Source organism: Asparagus officinalis, chromosome 8 (assembly GCF_001876935.1).
Source record: "Asparagus officinalis chromosome 8, Aspof.V1, whole genome shotgun sequence".
Classification (NCBI taxonomy): Eukaryota; Viridiplantae; Streptophyta; class Magnoliopsida; order Asparagales; family Asparagaceae; genus Asparagus; species Asparagus officinalis.
The window spans coordinates 46,954,568-46,961,690 of record NC_033801.1 but is presented as its reverse complement, the minus strand read 5'-3'; positions in this window follow the sequence as shown (position 1 = coordinate 46,961,690).

Sequence of the window (7,123 nt, the reverse complement as noted above, 5' to 3'; positions counted from 1 at the left end):
GCATAGAGAGTGGTCATTTCGTTTAGTTTTGGATTATCTTCTCTCATATTGCTGACACGAAAATCACCATGGTTATTTTGGGTGTGATGATGTTGCCGATGTACTTGTGTTGTTATTTGGTTTTATCATATAATACTGTATCTAATTGTGCTGGGTGGTTCGGCGTTGGATCCATTAGTGTAATCGTTATATGGTGGTATTATGTTCCTTCCATCTCCATCAAGTGGTTTTGAAAGTTAGTTGCAGGCACCTGATAACTTCTAATGGTTATGGGACGTTTGGTCGGCTTTGTGTGAATTTGGGATGTTAATGCATCCGTTGGGTCTAGTAAGGGTATGTTGTTGGTGAGAATGTATTTCACTGATTCTTGTCTTTAATTGGATTGATAGCGTGAAGCCTATTACTGAATCATCGATCTCCATTTGACGGACAGCGAGAAGTAATGCTGATACCTTGAAGTCCTGTGATTTGTTATTACAATGTTGAGGTGTTATTAGGCTTTTTATAATCCCGACATTGTGTACCTTCCGTGAATAGTTAACCTTCGACGATAATACAAGTCTCAGTTAGGGTATGTTTTAACTTGATCTTGCCAATAATTGAGTATATAATTTTAAATCGGATTTTAGGAATTTACTCCTGGTCCTCTGAGATTTGATTTTAAATATGTATATGTTGTATTGTATTGATTCTCTCGATCCGAGTTGTATTTATTTCGCCTTTTTGTGATTCTGTTTGTCCTATATATTTTGTTTTGCTTAATTATGGTAAACTCCTTATATCATTTTCTTTCGAACATACTCCTTTTGGTTCATGCTGGGCTTTCCCGGACATTTTAATAGAGGTATCAAAAAGATGTGAATTTTACTGTAAATGTGGAAATAAACTTTTCATTTACAGTTTTAGATCATTTTCTTTAAGGTGAAGTATCGAGAATTGATGGACACAACCTGGTCGGCCATTTATCTAAGTATCAGCCGGGAAGTGCGCAAGCTTATGGACAAAACAGGGATATGAATTTCCATCGGAATAAGGTTTATACTTCGATCGGAGGTTCCTCGGTATTCCAGCCCAACAGCGGCATATGTACCAAAAGGAAACCAGGGCGATTAAATTATAAATACAGACGAGGTTAGGGATGAATCCTTCTTCAGAAGACGAATGTTGCTGGTTAACAAATAAACCAATCATCTGAGCAATACAAACGATGATATTCGTCAGAGTTCTCAGAATGGGGATTCGATATAGAAGTCTGGGGAGAGCAATTCAACAGCCTAAATGTGAACTAATGGTACAGCTAATTCCGTCACAATGGAGACACGATGATCAAAATGCTAACATGGAAGACCCGTGGGTTCATCCACCCGTGAAATGCATATGGTGACCTAGGTTTCAACAGCCAGAGAACCCCCCACTTGAAGAGTAAAAATAGTCAATATTAACATGGTGATAAGGCCAACCCAAGCCCATATTCATCCAGTGATAGTCCTTCCCTCAAATGAGAAGGGAGAAATTATTAATTGCTCTCATCAGCGGAATGATATCGACGTCTTCGCGTGGAACATGAAGATATGCCAGGGATCGAACCCAATGTGGGCAAAATGCACGGCTTGATATGCAAGTTCGGATCCAAACTGCTTAACAAACACAAAAGACGGTTTCGTCCGACAGATTATGGACAGCCATCGAGGCAAGAGGTTATAAGAAATGATCGAATCAGGATTTATCCGAGAGGAGAAACATTCCCAGACTGGCTAGCCAATATTGTTCCAGTCATGAAGAAGAACGATAAAATCAGAATTTGCATCGACTTCAGGGACCTGAATACGACATGTCCAAAGGACGACTTTCCTCTCCCAATCACAGATGTCATTATCGATAATACGTGCGGATTTGAGAGAATGTCTTTTATGGATGGCTTTTCAGGATATAACCAAATCAAGATGCACCCAGATGACGAGAAGCATATAGCGTTCAGAACGCCCCTTGGTGTCTTTTGCTACACGGTGATGCCTTTCGGTCTAAAGAATGCAGGCGCCACGTACCAGCGAGCAATGACTAAGATTTTCCAAGAACATCTCAGGAAAACAGTCGAATGCTACGTTGATGATTTGGTTGTGAAAAGCCGCAACAAGGAAGATCACATCAAGGATTTGAAGACGATGTTCGATCTCATGAGGAGTCATCAATTGAAGATGAACCCCACTAAATCCTTCCTTGGAATGTCCAGCAAAAAATTCCTTGGATTCGTCGTCACCACTAAAGGTATACATATCGATCCTGATAAGGTGAAGGCGATACATGAACTGCAACCCCCTAGATTCTAAGAGAACTCAGAGGATTGCAAGGGCGGTTAGCTTACATCCGGCGATTCATCTCAAATCTTTCTGAGAAATGCCAACCATTCTCTAAGCTAAACAAGAAAGGTGTGTCATTTATTTGGGACGACGCCTGCCAAAAAGCATTCGAAGATATCAAAACATATCTGACGAATCCTCCTGTTCTCGTCACACCAAAATCGGGTAGACCGTTCTTGATTTATCTCAAGGCGATGAACCACTCGATAAGTGCCTTACTAGCACAAGACGATGATAATGGTCAAGAATAGGCAGTCTATTACCTAAGTCGGACCTTGGTAGGCGCCGAGTCTCGATATCCGATGATTGAGAAAGAATGCCTCGCATTGGTATTCGCAGTGCAAAAGATGCGGCATTACCTGGTTGGACAAACGATTTACATCATTTCTAACGTTAACCCAGTACGGGTATTTATGACGCAACCGGCCTCTATGAATTGGCGTTTAGAAAAGTGGGCCCTTATCTTGTCCTAATATGATTTGCACTTCAAACAGCAGAAGTCGATCAAAGGACAAGCGATTTGTGACCTTTTGGCGGCAAACCCAACAATGGATACGGCAGAAGTATATGATGACTTGTCGGATGAAACCCACGAGGTTAACACTACGTCGCACCAACAAATATGGCAATTATACTTCGATGGTGCTTCGAGGGCAGTTAATAGGGCAATAACCCCCGGATGTCCTAAAGTCTCCTCCGGAGTTGGAGTTGTCTTAGTTTCCCCGGGGATTCATGTGATGCCTCGGGCTTATTCACTGACTAGTCCATGTTCTAATAACGTAGCCGAGTACAACGCACTTCTCATTGGACTCAGTTTCGCCAAGGAGCTGGGGGTCGAATATCTCGAAGCTTTTGGGGATTCTCAATTGATAGTCAACCAAGTCCGTGGAGAGTATGAAGTCAGGAACCAAGACCTGATCCCGTACCACTAGGAGGCCATCAAAATGGCAGATTCTTTTGAAGAATTCTTTATTGAATACATCCCTCATCTCCAGAACGCTTATGCGGATGCACTGGCAGCACTAGCGGTATCACTTGCGTAGCCTCCCGAAAGTGAGCTGTTAGTCATAGTAAGGACGCATCAACTCTGCATACCCATATACGATATGGATATTGAAGAAGAAGATGATAGAAACATGAGCGCCAAAGAGGTGAATTCAACTCAAATTGGGTATGAGTCCCGAGATTGGCGTTTTCTTAGCATTGACTACGTCCAATTTGGTATTTTACCAGAGGATGTAAAAGAAAGGGAATCAATCCTCCGAAGAGCATCAAGATTCTTCTATAATACTGAGACCCATACATTATATCGTAGAGGGTACGATGGTTTGTTACTCCGATGCCTTTTGAACAAAGAAGCAGAAGAAGTTCTTAAGGAAGCACACGAAGGAGAATGTGGTGCACATCAGCCCGGGCCCAAACTGTATGATCGCATCAGAAGAATGAGATATTTTTGGCCAACAAAGGTTCGTGACGCAATCGAATACGCCCGAGAGTGTCATGCTTGTCAAATACATGCAAATTATATGCACCAACCACCAGAGCGTTTACACACGTCAGCCACGTCTTGGCCATTCGAGACATGGGGTATGGACATTGTCGGTCCTATTTTCCCCCTTCGGTCAAAGGTGATCGATTCATTCTCGCAATCACGGATTACTTTTTAAAGTGGGCTGAAGCAATTTCGCTTAGAGAAGTGAAGACGAACAACGTCATCAATTTTATCAAATATCATGTTATATACCGACACAGCGTGCCAAGACGGATCATTCATGACAACGGTCCACAGTTCATAAGCAACGCCTTCGTCAGGTTTTGTGACAAGTTCAAAATTTAAGATGTTTCGTCAACAGCTTATTATCCCGCTGCGAATGGATTAGCTGAGGTGTTTAACAAGACGATCATTAAGATCCTGTCAAAGCTCATGAAGACCAATAAACGAGACTGGGATGATAAACTCGGTGAAGCACTCTGGGGTTATCGTACCACCATACGAACACCGACAGGAGCTACCCCATATTCGTTGGTATACGGATGTGAAGCTGTGCTACCATTAGAAATCCAAATCCCATCCCTTCGGATCGCTCTCGCAACCGAGATGACGATAGAAGAACAACATCAACAACGTCTCGAAGAACTCGAAAGGTTGGATGAAAAGCGCTTGGAAGCTCAACAACACATCGAGTTTTATCAAGCCAGAATATCCAGGGCTTTTAACAAAAGAGTCCGACAGAGAAGCTTCAAGGAAGGAGATCTGGTCCTCGCTGCTCGCCGACCGATAATCCTCAACTCCAAGAAGAAAGGTAAATTCGAACCCAAATGGGAAGGACCGTTTATAATAGACACAGTCTACTCAAACGGTGCATATCGCCTGATTACTCAAGAAGGCACCAGGCAATTAATGCCAATAAATGGGAAGTTCCTGAAAAAGTACTATCCCTAGTACATTCAGGATAACCCATTTACCGGGAAGTTCCTTGAAGAATATTACACTTAATATTCTAGAGGATAACCCAAAATCATTTTCACCACCAAAATCCCTCACTGATCAATTTCAATTGACAGTGAGTCCACCAAAAATGTCTTTCTGGCCCTCTTGACTCTTTCCATGAACAAGAGGTCCACTTTCAGTTCAGAGTCCCCTTTCGATAAACGAAAGAACTCCCTTCTTTTTCTCTTTGGTTAAGCCTTCTCATGGTTATAACCGAAGTTGAAATTTCACTTCGATAAACGAAAAACTCATCTTCAGATTAGATAACCAATCCTATAAAAGGTAAGTTTATCTAGATCTTCCAGATTCTCGGAGTGGAGATCCCACTTCTAGTTTCTTTTGCGCTGGAAATAGAATATAAAATTCTTCCTTTCCAGAATCAAGGAATAGAATATAAAATTCTTCCTTCCTTGTATTCGGGTTCGCCTTCACCCTAAAAGAAGACCGGGAAATAGAATATAAAATTCTTCCTTTCCCACACCAACCTTTTCCAAGAATTTATCAATCTAGGATTCATCCTAGGAAGTTTATCCCGAATCCTAAGCAGGGATAAGCCTGTGCCTAACACGCGCTGCCGGTTTAGTCTTTCTCCGTAGAAAAAGACACCAGAGTTTGATTCTGGGGTATCCTATCCTGAAACCTAAACAGGGATAAGTCTGCGCTTAACCCGCGCTGCCAGTTAGTTCTTAACCATTAAAAAGAACACCCGCCCACATATTCAATATTGTGACAGGTTGTTATTAATAACACCAAAATCCATGCCTTACACGTATGTGGAATTTCATCCTGAATCCTAAGAAAGGATATGCCGACGCTTAACACGCGTCACCGGTTTAGTCTTTCTCCGCAGAAAAAGACACCAGAGTTCGATTCTGGGGTATTCTATCCTGAAACCTAAGCAAGGATAAGTCTGCGCTTAACCCGTGCTGCCGGTTAGTTCTTAACCTTTAAAAAGAACACCCGCTCACATATTCAACATTGTGGCAGGTTGTTATTAATAACACCAAAATCCATGCCTTACACGCATGGGGAATTTCATCCTGAATCCTAAGAAAGGATATGCTGACGCCTAACACGCATCGCCGGTTCAGTCTTTCTCTGCAGAAAAAGACACCAGAGTTCGATTCTGGGGTATTCTATCCTGAAACCTAAGCAAGGATAAGTCTGCGCTTAACCCGCGCTGCCGGTTAGTTTTTAACCGTCAAAAAGAACACTCGTTCACATATTCAACATTGTGGCAGGTTGTTATTAATAACACCAAAATCCATGCCTTACACGCATGGGGAATTTTATCCTGAATCCTAAGAAAGGATATGCCGACGCCTAACACGCGTCGCCGGTTCAGTCTTTCTCCGCAGAAAAAGACACTAGAGTTCGATTCTGGGGTATTCTATCCCGAAGCCTAAGTAAGAATAAGTCAGCGTCTAATACACGTTGCTGGGTAGCCTATTCCCGTAACAATGGCTAAGTCTACGTATTCGAAGTCGTAGCAGCGAGTCTCAGAGAATTCACTCTCTTAGCACAACGTTACATGCGGAACGGATTTAGACAATCCGCATGCTAGCCCGACTCAAACGGTAGTCGGTAAAGGCTTATCAAACCCATTGAAGGCTGTGTGTTAGCCAAAAATCCTAAAGTCAACACCTAACATGTGTCGCCGGGTAGCCTATTCCCGTAACAAATGGTAAAGCCTATGTATTCAACATCATAGCACAAAGTCTCAGAGAATTCACTCTCTTAGCACAACGTTACATGCGGAACGGATTTAGACAATCCGCATGCTAGCCCGATTCAAACGGTAATCGGTAAAGGCTTATCAAACCCGTTGAGGGCTGAGGGTTTGCTAAAAATCCTATGAGTATTATGATCAATCATTTCAAATAGAATGAGGAATCATAATAAAGATAAATATAAAAACCAGTTCCACTAAGAAAATCAAAAGTTAAAGTATTCACCAAATGAAATCATACATCAAGCCCATGGCTAAAAATCTGCTGACTAAACTTAGACAGCTTCTCATCATAAGCTTGCCTAAGCTCATCCTGCAACTTAGCTCTGATGGACTCTTCAGTGGAGGCTAAAGTCTTCACAGCAATCTCCTCTGTCTCAACCAGCTTCTGCTTCAGGGATTTCAACTCATCAGATAAAGCAGTGTGGGCTTGCTGATCCTGTACCTTCGTCATCTGAAGAATACTCAAAGTCTCCTCTTTCTCACAGAGTTCTCTTCGGAGCTGGTCTATCTGGATCTCACAAGAAGCAATGGAAGAATCAAGCT